The sequence below is a fragment of the Rousettus aegyptiacus genome, unplaced genomic scaffold, assembly GCF_014176215.1.
Source record: "Rousettus aegyptiacus isolate mRouAeg1 unplaced genomic scaffold, mRouAeg1.p scaffold_m13_p_4, whole genome shotgun sequence".
Lineage (NCBI taxonomy): Eukaryota > Metazoa > Chordata > Mammalia > Chiroptera > Pteropodidae > Rousettus > Rousettus aegyptiacus.
In genome coordinates, this window is record NW_023416307.1 from 80,332,685 (window position 1) to 80,354,969 (window position 22,285).

The 22,285-nt window shown below is 28.2% G+C and overlaps 1 pseudogene; it reads right to left on the reverse strand.

The window, feature by feature from the left end:
- Positions 1 to 5,979: 5,979 nt before the first annotated feature.
- Positions 5,980 to 6,098, reverse strand: LOC118601971 (annotated as a pseudogene).
- Positions 6,099 to 22,285: the final 16,187 nt, after the last annotated feature.

Sequence of the window (22,285 nt, forward strand, 5' to 3'; positions counted from 1 at the left end):
ATGCAAATAAATGGTTAACTCTAGCATCCCATATACAGTCATAGTTAGCTCTAGCATTTCATATACTTGCTAACTTTTCATTGGGAGATTTAAGATTTGTGCTTGAAGAGATTATATGTTCAGCTGAAAGCTGGAAAAAGGAAGAAAATATATTTCTCTTGTGTTTTATTGTTTCTTTTACCGTAAATTCATTTAACTCCAATTCAATACTGTTTCTTACAATTTAAACATTGGTGAAATATAACCACATTTATTATAGAAGATTTCTACAATCATCATCAAATAATAAAATAAATATTACATTTTAAAATGCTTTAAAATGTTCATAAGCAAAATATATATAATTTTTAAATCAATATATATAAGGCCGATAAAAGAAAATATTATTTTTCAGAAGATCGTGTGTTGGTGATTGTGGTATGGATATGGAAAAAAATGAGGAGGGTCAATTAGCATTTAGAAAACCTAGGTAACAAAGTTTAAAAACCGCTTGCTTAGTGAATAGAGTATGGACATAGCTAGACCTGGATTTCAGTTTTAGCTCCAGTCTTTAATTAGTTGTTTAATTTTGAGTATGTTACCTAATCCATCTGAATCTGAATTTCCTCATGTAAAAAAAAAAAATGACACTAATAAAATTATCTTGCATGTGTGTTGTGAAAGTTAAATGATAAAAAAAGTCTGTTGGTATATTCTACAAACATTAAAGTTCTAATAAGATGTAATTTTATCTATATTGTTATTGTTATATTACTTAAAAATATTCAATGAAGATTTACTGTTATTGGAATTTTCATTTTGAGGTCTTTTAAAATAGTATTATTTAATTCTTGCCAATTTATTTATAATTATTAATGCACAGTAATGTTGCATTTATGAGACCGTGAGTCCCATAGAATGAAGTTACTTGACTGGCAATCACTTCTAATGTATATTGCTGACTAATTATTGAGAAGCTTCTTATTTAAAATGATAGAGCAAATACATTTTTTTTCATGCTTCTCTTGGAATACTTATAGTAGAAGTTAAAAACAAGTATGGCCTTGATCTACTATCTTAAAATTGTATTAAAAAGACAGAGCAGAGAAAGCTTAACCACAGAGCTATATAGGAGTAAGCTATAGCTGAGAATAGAGCAAATATGCAATGAAAACATCTGGAAATGCTTACACTTAAGAGACATTCAGAATAAAATTAAGAATATGGTCAAAATAAGTGAAGTATGAAAGGATTTTTTTTTTTTTTTGCTGGATAACACATAACCACAAACTAAATGGTTTAAAATAACACATATCTCAGTTTATTTGGGTCAAGAGTCAAGTGTGACTTAACTTTGTTCTTTGCTTCAAGGTCACATCATACTGCAATAAACTTCTAGTCAACTAGGCTGTATATCATCTGTGGGCTTAACAGAAGGGGACTTCACTTCCAAATGCACTAAAATTGTTTAAAAAAAAAAATCAGTTCTTTTGCAGGCTGTTAGCCTGAGGAGATCCTCAGTTCCTGGGATAAACCCACATTCTCCTTCATGCAATCTCTATCATAAGTAGTTCACAGAATAGTGGCTTATTTCTCTAGGGACAGTAGGAAAGCAATAGAAACTCCAGAGTGAATCTATATTGAACTTAATTTTTCTTAATCTTTTAATTTTTGTGTAATATATTTTTATTCTTGTGTGTCATGAGTACGCTGTAAGATAAAGATCTTTCCAAGTACATTCCTATGTAATAAAGTTAGTAACTAATAAAATATAATTATACCTGTATGTTCATTGACTATGTAGCTATAAACCAATATTTTAATATTTTCTTTTAGAAATGAAATTTATATATTTATATAAAAATTACTTGGTAAATATCTATTGGATAACACCTCTTCAATTAAATAGTTTGCAGATGTTATTTCATATTATTTCATTTAGTTCTCATAGCCACCATATGATTTAAGATTGGTTTTATTCATCCATTTTGAACAAATTAGATAACTTAGGCTCAAGGTGGTAATTAGCTTACCCTAGACCTAAAATTTTGATAAGTAAAAGACCTTGGATTCAAACTCACATATTTCTTTCCATGGCTAATTCTTGTAATGACTCTATGGCACTCCTCTTGTAGCTCTACGGATAGTTTAAACAATTGATAACTTGTTATATCAAAAATTATTTTATTTAATAAATAGTTGCTAAGGCTCTATCAACTCTTGCAATTTCTCTTGGTTTCGATTTGCTTCAAAAATAAGAATAGTGTCTAAACATTTTCTTGAATTCTACTCTACTCCGCCACATACTACCTATCAACATATATCTCCTATTGTTGTTACTACCCTAATGAGAAGCAGAAATACCAAATTTGGAGCGTATATTTTGTTCACAGAAACACCAAGTCATGTGTGTTATCTTAGTACTCAACACTGTATAAATCTTGTTGAGTACATTCAGTGGCTAGGTTTTGTTATTTTATTTTGTCAGAAGAAAATCTAGAATCAACTTTTTAAAAATAGGCATATAAATAACTAAAAGGGATGACAAAAGTTCCTGACACCAAAATCTTGAGAACTGTGCATTGACACTGAAGTATTGTGTCGAAAGGTAGATTATCTGTAAATTTAATAGCAAAAATTAAAGTTGATATTGCTATTATTATTGCCCTTTGTTGAAAAGTTGAAGAAAAATAGATTTTCTGTTATGACATTTTATAAATACTAGTGTATAGTTCTAAATTGATGAGGAAAAAAGAGAAATGATTATAAAAGTAGGAATTGAAATGTTAATGCAGTCTAGCTATAGTAAGAAATGAAGAATTATTATTTCTATGTTCACAGAAAGAGGAAAAAAATCTTTCTTTTGTCTTCTTTTCTCTTTGAATATATTCTTTAACAGACCAAAGCCATACAAATATGCATGTGAGTATTTAGTTTGAATCTTTTTATTTAGAGAATGCAGAAAAATTTCCTTGTCAAACCATTGTTACATTTATTCTAATAAAAATAGTCCATGTCTTTTAAAGATAAATAAATTTTCAGGTATAATTTTTAAATGTGATACTTATTATTTAAAATGTGACAGACATTTTGCTCTACATAAACTACACAAAACTCTTGAAACAGTTAGAAATGTTTTTTTCCCCACATATCACCTGTGTTCGCATACAGAATCTTTACTCAATAATTGTAATTAGCAAATATTCATAAACATATACTATATTTCAGGAACTTTATGAATTGTGTTGACACAGAAGAAAGATTCATTGGATGTGAACCCCAAGAGTAAATTTATTTTCTGAAATAAATTCCACATGGTCAACTAAGGACACAAATTTTATAAATAAAATCCTAGCAGCCATTTGCTGAAAAGGGATTTTCAACTGTTCTGTATACAGGGATGAACCTCTAACTGAACTCTTGGATTCTTCCATATACCTCATTTGTTTATACTATCTAAGTCAACTATGTCAGGGAAATCCTGATTTTATCTTTTTACCAAGACACTGACAACTGCCTTGTCCAACCAGAACTGCACAATTTGGAAACCTCATTTACACAAAACAGACATAGTTGAGAACCTAGGTGGGAACTTTTGCTAGAAAAGTCAGCTTCCTCTTTGTCTCAGTAGAACACAATTTAGATTGCTACCTGAATCCGTATCTTCTGGGCTGCAGCTTATTTTAGCCAAAATAAGCGCCCCCCCCCTTTATTACATTCTAAAATTGTTTTGGTTTACAAGTGCTTTATATTCTATATATGGAAAAATATGTTTCAGTAAACAACAAATATTTTAGACAGGTACCTATCAATATTTAATCAAAAGTAAATATATAAAACCCAATTTTATTTACTGTTGCTAAAGAGAAGACCACAGATGGTGGTCTTCTTCCAAAATGGTGTTACTTTCATGATACAAAACCTAGACATAATACCTAACTTAGTTGCACTTTTGACGTTCACCAGAAATGTAATCTTAACCAGGCTGGAATTTTCTAGTCAATACTATTAAGATTATCTGTTACATGGGCTTCACTTCACTCTTTCCTCCATAGGAAGCAGAGGTACTCTGTATGATAAAACCCTTTCCTTTCCTTTTCCTGCCAAAAGAAGTCCTGATCTAAAAATAATCCTTTCTTTTCTTTTTCTAATAACTCTCCTGCCATAACATTCTTTCTATAAAAATTGTTAAATTGTATACAACCCCTCAAAGCACTCTTTTACTTGCTGTATGGGATACTGCCTAATTCGTGAATCACTCAATAAAGTATAGTAGATCTTCAAATTTACTTGACGAATTTTTTTAACGTTATTTATATGTTAGTTTTGTATGGGTCCTATATGGAATATTTTCTTACCTTAACCATATATTTGTTGTATAACTAAGTACCACAGATGTTTTTCTTGTATTCATGCATGTATAAAATATAAATTCTTTATGGTATAGTTATTCATAATGCAAAAATATATATAATTTAAGTTTGATCACAGTGTTTTTTATAATGAGGGGAATATTGCAACTGTTTAACATCACTAGTGTTCGATTACAAAAGATTTCCTGTATTATTCGACATAGTAATATTTCTGTGCAAGGAAAGTCTTGAGGAAGATGGAAATTGACTGATAGATACATTTGTTACTATAGAAGCTTATTCAAATCTGTCTTCTTGCCTCTTAATGACTACGGAATCCTGCCCAATGTGACTGGTGTAAAAGGTCAGAGCTTTGTAAAGTACAAATCTTCTTGCAAGGTCACGAGTGGCAACCAGAGTATGGATCTAAAAAAAAAAAAATTACAACAATACAGCACTATGTGTATGTATGTATATGTGTGTGTGTGTATGTGTCTGTACATGCATACATTTATATGAAACATTCAAGAGAATCCATTAACAAGATATTGCAATACCACATTGAAAACTAAGCATAAACTGTAGGTTTTTATGCATTTTATTTTACTATGCATGGAACAAAGATTATAAATTAGATTCTTCTTTAACATCCAGGAATTGTTTAATTATGATAGGTTCCTAGGTTTTACAAAAGCTTACTTTGCGTTTATATGAACCATTTCTTTGGATCAAAGTGCAAAAAATGTACCCACTAAAAAAGAAAAGAAGAAATTACCTGGTCCAAATTATTTTGGTGCAGGAAAAAATAAGTTTTAGTATTAAATAAATGTTTCAAAATTTATCAAATTAAATATGAGGGATTGGTAGTTAAATTATTTTTCAGTCTAAAGGTCATCTTCAGTTGTAAAAGATTAGAATCTCATATATATATGTATATATATGTGTTACTTCTCAAATATTATTTGACTTATTATTTAATTGTTTGTTCACTAATATGTAAGAAAAACAATATGTTAATTAAAAGGGTGGAATTTAAAAATTATGTCTTATTCTTTAACTTAGAAAAAGTCATTCATTGAGAATGCAGCAAGGCATCAACTATGCTATTTTATTTAGTCTTAATTTATTGCACTAGTACATTAATTCTTAAATAAGCTTGCATGTTTAATTTCCACAATGCTATTTACATTAAGAAAATGAGTAGATGTTTAATGAAAATAAGGCAGGTCAGTGTTTAAATAGTAATTATCTAGTTAGTAGAGTAAGAATACTTGATAGTTGTTTTCTGCAAGTAGTGTTAAATGGAAACAACACTTTAAATGATGTACAAAACTGCATGCATGACACTAGATTAATATACAAGTAACTTCTAATAAAATAATATTCTAATATTTCATAACTAAAAATGATCAGCATATTAAGAAAATAATTATTATCCATAAAAATCTAACCAGCATACTGTTTTAAAATTTTTATTTGAATGCAGTTTGTAAATAAAATAATTGTTCAATTCTCATTTTATTTTATATTTTTTATTTTTATATTTATTTATTTTTTTAGGCATGGCAACCGTTGGTTGACCTTATAGATTGCAAGGACTTTGTCAGCTTACAATCCCTTATATTTTATTATTTATTTATTTATTGTAAACCTACAGCACCTGGTCTTCCTAGGTGGTCTCCCATCCAAGTAATAACCAGGCTCGACTCTGCTTAGCTTCCGAGATCAGACGGGATGGGGCTTGTTCAGGGTGGCGTAGATGTAGATTGTTCAATTCTCATTTTATGTACAAGATCCTTTAAATGTATAGTGACTTGCATATCCGCAACTGAAATAAAGAAAAACCCATATCAAGTAAAAACCAATATTTAAATGACAAAAATGTATTAAACTATGTAAGACATGGAAAGACAGTTTGCCTCTTGAACTTTTATCTTATTCATAAATCAACTGTTTATAACTTATTGAATACATGCTTAACATACGCATTAAACATTATTTTTATTAATAGCTATTAAAATTTGTTCCAAAATTATTAAAGCATGAATATGTTTCTAATATCTCTTTCAAACATTTAACAAAGTGAATAAAGATAAACATGTATGAGGGGAAATATCATATATCCATTAACCCTGAAATGATAGGAGAGAGCCAAAGTTATAGCGTTTACTTTGAATAATTTTCACCAGCGAAAAAGCAAATGAAATGTGTTTGAAGAAAGCATCCCTGACAGAAATGCTTTCCAAAGAAGATAGGTAAAAGACGTCCTGGCAAAATTATTACAAAAATTATCCCAAAATTATCTCAAAAATGTGGTTGGCTCATGTAAGAGGAACAGACCCAGTAAAGAAAAGTCGTTTTTGCCTCAGTTATCAACTTCATTCCTGGTGACTGAATGGGAATTGAGAGAGTCAATGAGACACATCAAAAGGTAAGTATGAAATAGCAGAGTGCCCCTCCAACTTAAAATCTTACCTATATGGAAACTTTTACATTAATGCATTTGCAAAGTAAGTAAAATTAAAAATTCGTAGAACTATGTTTATAATATGTTATAAAATTGATCCATCAAAATTTAACCTGTGGAAAACCGGTGAAAAAAGGAAATCATATAAACATTCAGTTTATTGATCTGGGATTTTTTTCTTAACATTTCACACAAGAATATATTCTGATTATATATGAACTCTTGATGATCACTTTTCAAAATGAAAATGTTCAATTCAAAATTACATTAAGAGAACAGTCAAATAATAATTTAATTTCTCTTATGAATATTCTATAAATTATGTATCTGTTATTTAAATTCAACAGTATATTTAAAGAATAGCTTAACATTTCTCATAAGGAAAGAATCTAGCAAAGCAAAGATTTTTTTATTAACGAACTAAATTAATTTGGCATATAAAATCATTACTAGTGAAAATTTTAACTTAATATAAGGTAGTGTGTCAAATCAATGAAGAAAAGATTTAAGAAAGATTAATTTATTAAAATAGAAAATGTAATTATTAACCAATTAATGTCAAAATATATTCCAAATGGATTCAATATATAATTATCAAAGGAGCTCTAAAATATCAAGTAAAAGGTAAATATGAATAATTTACAAGGGTTGAAACTTTTCTAAGGAAATTTAAAAAAATACTTAAAAGAAAATATTGATATTTAATACAATGATAGTGATAAATTCAGTTGTCAACAAACACAATAAATTTTAAACTAAGATATAAATACTTTATGGAAACAAGTGTAATCTGATTGACTTGATTAGATTAAAATAGACAGATGTCATAAATTGACACTGTAAATAGTAATACAATCGGTCAATTTGAAATTAACAAATCAATCAACCTCATTATTTGAATCAAAATGCATAATTAATCAGTTGTTTTGATTTTAAAATTATCAGAAGATTGCATGATGGTTCAAATAATTTACACGTATTCTTTAATTCTTATTTTGCAGTTGAAGAAACCAAAACACAAAAACTTCAATTTTATATATATATATATATTTAAATAATTGAATATTTAGATGTAGTGAAATATTATAAATATTGGCTTAGAGCAACAAAACACATGTACATATATCTAGGTCTGGGATTCCCTGATAAAAAATATCTAGGTCTGGGATTCCCTGATAAACTGTTTCTGAACATTTGTTTATAAATATCTCTCTATTTCTTTGCATTTCTTTATCTCTTGTTCAATTTCCCAGTTTCCCACGTGTTTTTTTTTCCAAAAATACTGAAAGAAAAAATATCTTTACCTTCCGTGAAATGCAAATATTCTATATTTATCCCTGCTGAAAATAATATTAATATATTTTTTTAAATGCCTAAACCAGGTTGATTTTTATCAAAACCATTTTGCTGAATTCTGGAGAAGTTAGTAGCTCCTTCTGTAAAATTAAGAGGATTTAGTAAAATAATTTTTAAAATGTGAGAATAGTAAATGCTCTTCTTAAAAAGTCAAAATACAAAAAAGCATGAAAATTATGGAAATAATTAGTGGGAGGAGAAGTGAAGCTAAATAACAGAAGTGCCTAAAACTCCTCCAACATAGTAATTTTAGACTGGGCTTGTAACCAATCAGAGCCAATAGAAATAAAAAGTCATTTGCTGAGTCTCTGGGGGAAAAACGTGATACTAAAATGTAAGTAGATCTTAGTGAATTTGCAAAAATTAGTATGATTATAAAGATATGACACAAAAGTCCAAGAGGCAGAGAAAGTAAGTTCTAATGTAATGACTGGTATCTGAGCTTTCACGTATAGCTCTACGTAAATTCGATTTATTTAACCAGGTAACATTGGGCTTTCTGTCACCTCCAACATAAATTTTCCTTTATGAAATTGTATACAAGAGACTATGACTGGATTACATTTTTATAAAATATATGTGGAAAATCAAGCTGAAAATAAATTTCAAATTAATTTGTCACTCTTCTTATTTTCACAAGTACAATTTCAAATACTATACTTATTTAATCATCTCTAAAACAACTGAATAATTTAAAATAATACTAAAGTTAATGATAATTACAATACAACTATACAGTAACAAATGTTCCCAGGTATCTGTTCTTTTCTTTATCAACCTTAATATTTTATGACGTTTTGAGAAGGCAATTTTATATTCCTGACCATAATTACATGTTCTGGCTGAAACATGAACATTGGTTATCTGTTGATAAACCTGATATATTTGTTTAGTACTTTAAGACTCTTTTTCCCTACATCACATTATATAACTTGCTCAACTAAAATTCTGTTTTCTACATATCTCCTTAACTAATGTGCTCCTAGTTGTAGCATTCTACTGCTTAATCACTGTATAATTGCACATCTATAAAGAACACTACAGTTGACCACTATTGCTCTAAAATATAATTTAGCTTTGAAATTTTTGCTTCGGAGTGTGATCCATAAATTGGGAGGATATTTCACCAACGTTGTGAATTATTGTGCAATATAGTTTTGAATGCTTCCATTTAAAAATATTATATTTATATCTTTTCTTTATATATTTATGCAATGGTACATACTGATTTGCTTATAAAGATTAATGTCATGCTCTTTTATCTTTCATATCATAATAGAGAGATATTAGAAATTTACCTGGAGAAAGTGACAGTAATGAAGAAAAACATTTAGTTTAAATGAATAAAAACATCTGAATACATTCAATTTCTTTTGTAATTATGCTTTACATTCTTATAAGTTGAAGAGACATTAGAACATTATTGTTACAAGAAAAAATAAGACTCATCTTTTTTTTCTCAGTGTGAAAATCATGATTGTGTACATGATGGTAGGATCCTGATATAAGTTTTGAGCACATTTTAGATCCAGTAACCCATGCTATTTTAATTATTCTATCTCATTTAAAATTACAAGGATAAACTGGAACATCAAGCTTTTAAATTTATTAACACCAAATCTAGAAAATTATATTCTTTATCTATAATTGAGTCTATGTAGTAAGAAAAATAAACTGCTAAAATTAAAAATATGGTCCTTTATATTTCAGTCATCAACTATCTCTCACTAGATAAATGAAATAGTTTTGGCAGACAAACTCAGGATAAAATTCTTAGCTAATTTTTGTCCATTTTCATATGAGAATCAAAGGGAATTTTCAAAAGAATAAGTGATCTCTTTGTTTTATCCAAAACTTGTAGACAAATCGTTGGAGTAGTACTGCAGATAGCTTCATCTTAGATTGTACTAGATTAATATCGCTACTAAATTTTAGATTTGTTAAGAATAGATTATTTCTGCTTCTATGATAATTATATCATAGTTGTACAAGTATCCAGATATAACATAATCTATGGCAGTATTATCCCAACAATTGATTTGAGAAAGAAAGGTGCTTTACTATCTTCTTCTCAATTTTAGCAACTGCTATTCCACTCTTTATAAGGATCATCGACAATCATCTCAATAGTTTATAAAATGCTTGGTAAACTCAGATAATGCCCTCCCCCTACCCCCAGTTTCACAACCTGATTACTTCCTCTAAATTCTGCTTAAGTAAAATTTGCCGACCACCTAAAATATATTTTTCCTAGAATTATTCATTAGAGTCAAGGCAAATATTAGAAACATTTACATATGCAAAGGATATTCTGAGAATAATCATATAGAGGCATTAAAAAGCATAGTTTTTATACATATATGTATGTATATATATATACACATATATATACTATTTTAATGTTCATTGACAAGAAATAGAGTCACCATTACCTCAGTATAAACAATGTAATTAGTATGATATTTTTATTTCCAGAAGACAAGAAGTAGATATTGTTATAAATTGATAGACTATTAAAATAATTTTGTATAGTGCATGAATCTAACCAATAGAAAATTAACAAAAACAGGCAAAAACATTACTCATAAGAATTGCTATATTTTTAAAGTTTTCAGAAATTACAGCTTATAAAAAAATCATTGACTTGGTAATAGTTTTTGTTAGCTCTATTAATATAAGATATGAAGATAGTAACACTATCACCATTAAATAGATACACTGATTATATAATGCCTTTCAATTCTTGAGAGTAATAATTTAAAAAAATATGTAAGAGGCAATATGTTATCACAAACTCAATTTAGGGACTCAGCATAATACTAGTAAAAAAAATTCATGCTATTAAACAAAGTATTAAAGGAGGTATTTGTATGACTATAACACATTAAAGATGAAATGATAATAAAGATATTGATAATAATAAACTTATTTTCTTTTAGCAGATTAGAAGTTGTATGTTTCATTATTAATAATGATTTTTACTGATAATCAACAGTAAATTCTACCTTAAATGTGGCCTACTTATTGATTAAAAAAAAAAAAACAAACAAGGAAATGTGAATTATAAAGCCAGATTTTTAGCTCTAGATAGTTTGATGTATGTATATAAGCAATTAAGTCATTTCCATTTTCTTCATTCTTAGTCCACTGATCTACAAAATTAGTGCAACAAAACCTGTGCAGTCTATCTGAGGCTGTTGTGAATGTCAAATAATAAATGATAGACATGCTTTACAATGCAAAGTTTTTACCTAAATAATGTTCTATAATATTAGTATATCATTTTTTAAAAGAAACAATACATATTAAATTAAGTTGTTGAAACATAAAAAGGAGGCAATTTCTGGAAAATTTCTAGCATGATGATTCATATAAGTATTCCGAAATACATGTTTGTGATTTTGTTGTGATTTTAAGTGCTCAACATTTTTATATATTCAACTATTTGATCTGTAAATACATTTTGAAATACAAATGATACTTTATTATTCCTTTTAAAAACTAGTTTATAGTGCTATGTTATTAATGTGTCTTGACATACTTCTTGAGCTACAAATAACTAACTTTTCAAATTTTATCCCAAACATTTTTAAGTTCCAGGCTGCTAGAAGACAAATTTTTTTAAATGCTGCATTCTAAATTGCAAATAATTATTCTACTCCTTTGAGAACATTTAAGTCTAAATTTGTTACTTTAACTAAACTGAATAATTAGGATATTAAGTGAAACTGTATAATCTCAACTAATTGAAACATAAGTGAGTTGAATACTGAATATGAAGATGGACTTAAAAGTGTAGAGTTCTGTATTAAATTCTTATTTATTCTTAAATATTCTTAAGGATTATATTCTTATAAATCCAAACTAGAAGAGAAATTCTCACTTTTAGGGTAAGAATGAATGTGTGTGTTTGTGTGTTAAAAAAATATTACACTATGCCATCAGGTTTTTTTGCTTGATATGTATAACTTTCACAGATCCCCAATAAAAATGTTCCTCAGATATAGTCTACCCTTCTGGATCAAAATGTGTAAGTTTCAGTCTTGATACGCATCGTTGATTAAAATAGGATTTTAATAGTAAAGTTGAATTTGATTATCCGAAAAACCTTAACTAATTAATGAATACATGTGGAAAAGAACAGCATCAGGAAAACATCCCCATAGCTTTTGTTTTTAATTTCAGTGGCATTAGAATATTTTCCCTAAATATAAATGTGTCTGATTGAGAAATTTTTATCTAAAGTCTCTCTCTCTCATATGTGTGTGTGTGTGTGTGTGTGTGTAAATAACATTATATATTATTTGAGTACTGGATTTATATTAATAACACACACATACACACACACATATGAGAGAGATGGATGACTACTATAGTTCCAGTAATATAAAAAAAGTCTTTGCCTTTTAATCTTTTTAATAAGGAAAGCAATGCATTTTAATTATTTGTAATTTCAATAACAACAATAAAATTCAAGTTCAGATTCTATAGTGAAATGAAAGGAAAAAGTCATTAGATTGCTCCCTTCTATTTAGTATATGGCCTAGTGGATCTTGTTCTCCAATGAAAGTGGACCTAACTTTAAATCTTTTTGATTTATCTTTAACTAGAAATGTGTCACCTTCCCTAGTTCTATTTCCTTGTTCTTTTCTTAGAGTAAAATGATTTGTTTTAATATAAACTTACCTTTAAATTGCTAAGTATATTCAAAGGGCTGAGAATTTTCAAATTTCTCTTTGTTTTATGTTTCCAACTTCTTTTTATGCTACTAATTAGATCTGGGGGAGAAATGTCAATGTACTATACCTATATGAAGAACTACTGTAGGTCTCATAAAGCTTAATTATTTACCACATTTATATTTGATGATTGCTCAAATCTAATATGAATAAAAGCCAGCTGTTCCTGAGTGTTACTTTTTGAGTACTGGATTTATTATTTTACCATACCAGAATTGCCTCATCATTACCAAAAACCATTCAGCTAAGGGCCTAAAAGTTTTTCTTAGTACTTGGGACAATATTAATAGTCAATTACCATCTCCTCTTTTTGGTCCAGTCACAGGTAAAAGACATTCAGTCCTTAACATAATCTGATAGCTGTTTTTCATACAATACTGAAAAATAAAAATAAAAAAATAAATGAACTGAACAAAATTCTATGCTCCATTTAAGGAATCTTCAATAAAACAGTTTAATAGAAGTTATTGAAGACCATTTTAAACAATGGGAAGATAAATTTTTGTACAGATTGATGAAATCTATTAATTAGCACCTCATGCATTGTTTTTCTTTGTTTTATATAGCACTTTTCAAATTTTTTACATTTATTTTCTTAACTGGCAAATCTTGATACTCTTGATATAGCTAAAAAAATATATTATTATTGGCATAGAAATTATAAAACTAAGAAAATATGCCTCAGATGACTAAGTGAGATATAACAAAAAAAATCATTTTAAATGTCCAGACATAAAATCTCATATTTTCTGAAATCTCATATTTAAGCATATGATGATTAAAGTTCTTACCATTGCACTAATAAATACAAAACATCCCACTGTTACACTATGATAATATGCATTATCAGTATCATCTAGAGGCTCTATTTATACATGGAGGCAGGATCTCACCTTAAGGGATTGTCTTTGTATAGACACTTATCTAGTTTTTGGTCTTTAGATTTTCACTTCTAAAAAATATTCCACATTGAGTAAAATTAGACATAATCAGTCTGCTATATCCTAACATATTCTTAATGAAGCTATATTTATATTGAATGGATATGTATTAAGGTTCAGTGAAAGAGACATCTTCGAAGCAAAGAGCACTGTTTTCTCTTACACTCCACCCCCCCCCCCCCGGTAAAATAATTAAAAGTAATGTAAATGCATATTTAGGAGGATTTTTGATAAATGTGGAATTGCATAAACAGAAATCAGTTGAATGATATTAATCCTACTGGTAATGATTATGATGACTTCATGTAACCACCTCTAATTAGAGGACCTGCTGAAGGCATTAAAATCTTTCTTTATGGATACATGTTCCTGGCTGTTGCTGATAAAACACTGGTACATTCTTCTCTGTGTTTTCTATTTTCTATCTTCTTATTAACAGTTTAGAACTGTACAGTAAAATTGCTTAATTTACAATTCTGCTTCAATTCCGTCTTCCTAAAAGTTCACCTCAACTACTTTAAATATTTTTAATTAAATAAATAATTTTAAATTTCATTGAATTATTTTAATTTTCCAATACAGTACATGTTTTTAGATTTTCTTGGTCTGTTATCACAGTAAACTAAAAATTTTAGCCATTTTTTGTAGATTTTTCCAAGATATCACAATGTTGGCATTTCTGCCATGAAAGGGAAATCAGTTATTTTACTAATCTTTCATTTGAAGTTTCCTATGAAGAAGGTTGTGATATTACAAAAATGAAATAACCACTTGGTGTACAAAAGAAATAACATGACATTTTGACTGTATTTATTGTGTAATAGCAATAATTAAAACATTACAAAATTTGCATTTTTATTAATGCCTTTTATTTTACATCCTATTTTAATTCTTTTTATATTTTTGACAGACAACCAATATATCTCTTGATATTCTACTCTATTGTTTTACATGCATAATTATCAATCAGATCGAGATAAATTACATTGGCCGAAAACTCTCCAGAGTTAAAACTTTAATGTCACTGGATTTTCATATTTTAATTATCTACAAGTTTAATTGTGAGAGATAAAATGCAATGCATATTTATTCTGTTAAAAAAATGTGAGTTCATCATGTGCAAGCACTGCACTATACACTAAAACCATAGAAATAAATTAGAGAGGAAATTGCTTTTAGCAGTTTAAAATTTGAGTTGAAATATAGAAATAAAATTAAATGTTATTTATAGCAATTTTATTTTGAATTGAGTAAGTCCTAGTGATGTGTCATTCACTTCACGACATCTTTCCTTTGAAGGTTCATGAACATGGATACCTAAAGTTCCAGTAGCCCTAAAAGTGAGAAATTTTATTTTTCTGCTTGTCAATATGAGGAATTTTCCATTGTAACCACAGAATTATATGTGGTGTCACTTGGGAAAAGTCAATTTATAGTTCTTGTCAATTCATGCACATCTATGACAACTATCTCACAGTAAGAATAAAATTCAAGAAAGAAAACTCACTTCTAGCTGCTTTCCAAGTCAGTCAGGACTATGTTACTCTCTTTGGCTCATTCACATCTTTTTATTTAAACCAATTCTTAAGCTATATTTTAACCTATTCAATGAATATTATAGCAAAAGTGATTTAAGGAAAGTGTTTTATTTCTGAAGAAATAAAGTCTAAAGGAGAAAATGTTTGGCCTAGAAGAACCATGGATAGCACTTACTGACTAAAATTTTTAATTCAGAGTTCCTTGAAAAGTACTGTTTTACATGTTCTAATAATATCCTCATAAATATATTAACAGATGATGTTAAATAACAGTAATTGACATTAACTATTAATCTGTCTCTTAAGAGAGACTAGGATATCACATCATAAGTGAGTAGAATGCTTAAAATGTAGGACTACAAAATATTAAATGGATAGATAGAAAATATATAAAGTATACAGATATTTGATTTACAAGTAATAAAAAAAAATTAGCAAAAATCAGGAATCCAGAAAACAAAAATAAGCATAATTGAAATTAGAGATGCTGCGCACTCAAAAATATGGATTGTTTAGTCATATTCTCCTTTAATGATAAACAGGAAAAAAATTGTCATGTAACAGCTAGACATTCAATAACACACACACACACACACAAAATAAAAAGCATAATACTAAAGGTGCAAAGAAAAAATAGACTTCAAATTTAAAAAATCCAAGACATAGAACTTAATTATAAAAAAATATATATATTTATGATGAAAAAAAAAAAAAGAGAGGATGAGCTTTTAAAGAAACAGCCAGAGGAAAGAATTAGTGGAGACTACAATTTACAGGGTAAAAAGAAGCTAAATCAACTTATAAAAACAAAACAACAACAACAAAAAACCCACCAAGTGCCAGGTAAAACTTATGGAGAGATTCACCTCCACATACATCAAGATAAATTTTTTGAATTTTATATTAAAAAATAAAGTTCGTACCCATTGGGGTTAAAAAAAAAAAAAAAAAAAGAAGACAATCTATGCACCAAACATGCAGTCCCACACTTCTCTATAATGTAATTGCTACTAATATAATTGAGCAATACAGAGTTTTGAAGAGAAAAAAACTGTGATGTATTCTATAGTAAGCCAAGTGTTAAGTCTTCTTTGTGAAGAAAAGACCACCATTTTCAAAAATTTAAAGATTCAGTACATATGCATCACAAAACTCCATTCTTTTGTTATTATCATTTTAAGTGATAAACAATTACATAACGAATCCATGTATTTACTATTTAGTTAAAACAATTGTTACACATTTGTCATATATGTGAGCATACTGTAATATCAAATTCAAGTTCCATCATCAAATCTGCTTTTTCCAGCTAACCTTACTGCCCTACTGCCTATTCTTATTTTGTGTTAACCCCATTAACTCATTTATAATAAATAATATGCATTGTTTTGCACATTTTAAAGTTTAGGTAACTATTATCAATTTATGTATCTCTTTGCAATTTGTTTTACCTTCACTTTTTGAGTTTTGTCCATTAATAGAAACTAATTCATTAATTCTACATAGAATAGAGTTTATTAGTTTTTTTATGGAGGAACAATTCAGTTTTTCACGCACTTTTTCAAAATACTCACAGCTACAGTAAACAATCTTTTATATAGATTTTCCAGTAGATAAGGAGTTATTTCAGATATATGACTATAAATTAAAAATTTGGAATGACACATTGTGAACATTTGTCATACAGTTTGATTTGTCATTATAAATCAGTTCTAAATACTTGCTTACGTATATGACACTTTCTTTTTAAAATATTGGAGTTTTTAAAATTTAAAAAAAATGTAGTCTTTACTTGCCATTCATCAGTCTGATTGCATTGCAATCAGATAACTTACATTTTCTAACTTTTAGACCGTTAATATATAGATATACATTGTGTTTTCTTGTTAAGGATGATGTTCAGATCTTTGATATCCACATTACCCTTTCTGTTTGATTTAGACTTTACACATCAATTTTTTATTTCAATATTTAAAAATTTATCAGTATAATTGTCAGTTTTTCTTGTAATCCTGACAAATATTATTCTACCCATGTTTAGACGAGTTTGCTAGGTTCATCTAAGTTCAGTTTCCTTCTCTTTGTCATTTTAACCTTATCTGCTTTATCCTGATTAATGTTTTTTGGCCTTACAATTAACTTTTTTATATATATATTAATATAGGTATACAATTTTATTGTCATTGTTAATTTCTTGAAATTTATTTCCATCACTTTATTTTCAAGCTGTCTCTTTCAAATAATTCCAAGTGCATTTTGATTTCATTACAATGTTCCAATAAGCACTGGACATTAGCTAGCAACTTCTCAGAAATTCTCTTTTTAAAAATAGCCAAGTTGTATAAGGTTATTTAAGTAATGTATTAAATTGTATTTATTCTGTTTATGTTAATTCAAGATATATTTAATAAAATTACTACTTTTAATTTACATATAATTTGATAGCTGAGTGTTTCATATTTTATCATATTTCTTACGCAACATAAATAAATATGTAAGATCAACAATATTTTTTCTACTGAAAATTTATCTCTACCTCCTAATACTGAACTTCTATAGGTAAACTATTTCTGTAATTTAACCAATTTCCTGATAAAATGAGCATTATATCAGAATGGCCTTTTGCTGTTATTTTCTTGCTTATTATTTCCATATATATCATTGCTGTTAGCATTTATTTCTTTCATTCGGGTGTTACATTAAGTTTAAGTGTTGTAATTTATGTTTTGTACATTGTTTCACTGGCTTTGGGCAATGTGTACATTTTTAAAAAGCTAAATGAGAAAATTAGGTTTGCTGTTCTAACTGCCACTTTCCTCCAGTATTTCTCTGGAAACATATTACCTAAAGGGATATCTGAAGGCCTATTTAGCTCATAATTCTTAGAAAACAATGGGAGGCAATTGCAAAATATTTATGAAATATAAATAAATAGACTGAAAATATGTGTCATAATATATTTTACATTTATTGACATTTTAAATATATAAAATTGAGAGACTATATAAGGAAAAAAAATCCACAACTCTGAAAGCCAGTATTTTGGAGCAAGAGTTAAAGCAAAATGGAATAATGTAATAATGTTATGAATAAAAAATCTCTTTTCTTCATATTTCATGTCACTATAACTATTTGAAGTACAACTATGAAAAGAGAGTTAAAATGAGATATTTGTAATGACTGCAGCTAAAAATTGTATTACTTGATATTTTATTTGTTGTTTTATTATAATAGGAAAATTATTTTTATAAACATTAATTTACACATTATAGTGTTTCAGTAACATTATTCTCAGAACATTATTTTCCATCTTATGAGTTATTTTTTTCTTATTTGATTTTAGTTAAGAGTTTTAAGGCAGTTATCAATTAGTTAACCAAATGTTCATTGGTGATCTCTAAAATTAAAGGCACTTAATGCAAACTTGGAAAAGATAGAACTCTGCTCTTTTTTCAGTTACAAAATATATGAAATGATACAAAAAAATCAATTTTTTGTTTTGCAAGGGGGTATTTTATTTTAATTGTGTTTAATAAAGAAGTGAACATGATTAATTCTAAAGTTAATATTACAGGACTTTTAAAATAAAAGGTATCATGTGATTTGATTCATCAAATAATTTGTTTTCTGGATCCGTTAGGAAAAAACAATGAACTGATTGCAGTCTTAGTATGGCAAATGGACACAAACACTGTGGTAGCAGGAAATAAGATTTTTTATTAGTAGTAAATATTATTAATTTTCTAGAAAATAAGGCAAAGCTTTTAAATGATGGGACACTAGAAATTTGGCATTTAGGTTCATCGTATTTATAAAAAATAAAAGATTAAAAAATACCAAGTACTGCAAAAATATGGGATACAGAAATTCTCATGACTTGCTAGTGGTAAAGTTATACACAAACACAAACCTGTACATATATATTTCCTATATATGCCTATGTATAGGTTTACATATATATATAATTTTAAATATATCTAAATGCATAAAATTATATTTAATAGAAGATTTCAAGATGATCAGGATGTGATAATCTATTAATGATTTGATTATGAGCGACTTTTCCCCTAATATATATTTTATAAACTTTGTAATGAAAGTATTATATTGAAATTTTTATTATCAAAAAAGTTATTTATCAATGCAAAATGATATTTAAAAGGCCACACATAAAAAAACATTAAAAATATATTAACTACAATAACAATATTCAAAAGAACATTTTCAAAAGAGAACTGAGAGTGAAACCAAATTATTAATAAAGTATGTCTTAGAAATTTAAATAATTGAATAAGAACTGTATATAGAGTTCCTCTAATCACAAGTGACTTCAAATTCCTCTGAGAGTATCTCATATTTTTCTTCTTGCTTGACCTCGGGTCTTCTCTTTGGGCTACTCCCCAGATGGAGCCTTTTTCTAACTGCTTTCCCAGCTATTTACCACTGTCATTTTTACTCAAGGCTCTTTTATATGGTAATAGAGTTGGGGGGTCCTGGTGTAATGGCTGTTTGTGTTTGGAAAACACAATGGATTTGTATATCAGTTTTGGCCTTTGCAAGTGTTTCTGCCTCTTATCCAAGTTACAGACCACTCCTCCATCCCATTCCTTTCTCCCATGTGTAGTAGGTAAACCTCAGAATCCTTACATTATAGTTTTGAAGCCCTTCCAAGGATTGATTATTTTGTTATTTAGGTGGGATATGTTAGATGGATTAGTAGTGCCCTTCCTTCCTTCTCCTAGCTGTAATGGTATTCCAGCTTTGCAGTGAGCTACAGGACTTGGTATCCTTCACTCTACAAATAACTCTTTTGTTTTGTAAGAAAGATGTGGAAAGGGATCTGGCAGGAGTTCAGAGTGTCTGCTTGCATAAACTTAGTTACCTCACTAGCCTGAACTAAGTGGCATAGTTTCTCATATTCTCCCTAACCTTCTCTTGCAAGAGCCTTGCAAGTTCCTAGAGGAAACACCTAAAGGTGGGTGGGAATTATCTATAACTTCTTCATTCAAGAGCTTTATGCTTTCATTTTGGTACAGCAATTTGTCAACATTACTGGTCTGTTAGATTATATTTTGTCCAGTGACAGTTACCTTATTTAAATAAATGGTCAGGTTCTATATCTCTAGATTTCAGTATGACTCTGTCTTGGGACTTGAGTTTCTGATAAGTTCATGAATAGTCATTAACTTGTGCTTTTCTGCTCCCCACTGGTAGGGATGTGAACTACTTCATCCAGCTCTCTTCATCCCTTAACTGAAGTTTGAAGTCATTTTTTTATTTGATTGTTTGTTTGCTTGTTTTTTACAATGCAGAGTCAAATTTTTGTATATTTACCCATCCCTGGAACTTAGTAAAAATGTTCACAAAATTGGATGCAAATTAAAATAGGTGATGTATATTATATATTTGGTGGGGTGAAATAATGCCTGCTTCTAATAGACTTATACATTTTGTTTTGATGTGTAAAAAGACACAAGGTGAGTGGATTACTGTTAGAGTAAGTGATAATAAGGAAGCATATATATTGAAATAAGTGGAATGCAATGATTAAGTATTTAACTGTTTGTAAAGAAAGCATGTATCATGAAAGATGGTGCAAGGCAAGAGCTGTAGCCTCATTATTTCTGATTTCTCTTTATGTAAATTCAAAGAAAATGTGACCATTCTAAAGGTCTTCACTTTTTCCCTGAGATTTGAGAATTATAAATGGCAAGAGATTATAGAACTAGTTAATATTTTATAGAGCCTAATCCCTGAAATCTACTTCTGGGAAGTTGATAATTTGATTTTAAATACTAGGATGAAGAATAGTAAAATTACTAGCACAATTTGGATTAAAGTGTGATAATTAAAAAGTGCCTTTTATCTTTTTTTACCAGTAATTTTAATATGTTGCATATAACTTTTCAAGGTTGTGCATTTTAGAGTAAATATAAACTACTATTGTTTTGATTAATTTTAAATAATAAAATATTTGAATCATTATATTAACCAATAATTTCTCACTATGTTAAAACACAGTTTTGAAAACAGTCATCTAGAAATTTGTTATTTTTAGAATAATAAAAGAAATGGCTCTGGTTTATATAACTATCCACCAATGTTTTTTGACATGATCTACAATTATAACAATCTTTTCAGCTTGAAAGGAGGAAGAAAAAGAAAATCAGACAATTTAATGTAACTATTGTTATAACAATTTCCATATTTGTTCATTATTGAAACTTTATCAGGATTATAGCCTATATGTATTTATATTTACTTATCCATTTGTTGAAGTGGCAACCATTATCAGCAGATTCTAGCATTCATCTAAATCTTTTCTCTCAATATTGTTAATAATGAAAACACATTGCAAAGAACTGTTTGGAAATAAAAACCCATTGAAAGATCAAGAGGAAGTGTTGAATATTTGGCTTAATTTACTCTTGCTGTTGTTAATACTAGATAATGTTTTAAACAAAGGCATTGTTTGGTTTTTTGCATATTTTGTTGAGACTTGCTTTCAAAAAATTATTCTTTATTTCTTTATACAATCTATGTTTATCTTTTGATTATAAAAAAAAAAAATACTAAAAACAAGAACTCCAAACTTCCAATCTCGGAACATAAATAAAAAAATCTTCAAAGCCAACATTTTGCTGAGCAGATTTGAAAACACACTATCATCCCCATGGAGCCATTAAACATGCCTTCTTTTTTCATGCTTAAAGAGCAAAGAAAATCTCTTCCTTGTTAAAGCACTATTGAAAGTCATGACCGTCTGGCAGTTTATTTCATTAAAATTATCTGTAATTTATTTTTCCTTATTTTTACAGATGCTCAAGCAGCTGCAGTGCACTATGCCACTTAGATATGTTCATATGAGAAATTCAAGTTTATTTTTTTATCTCAAAAATATTAAAGACTTTTA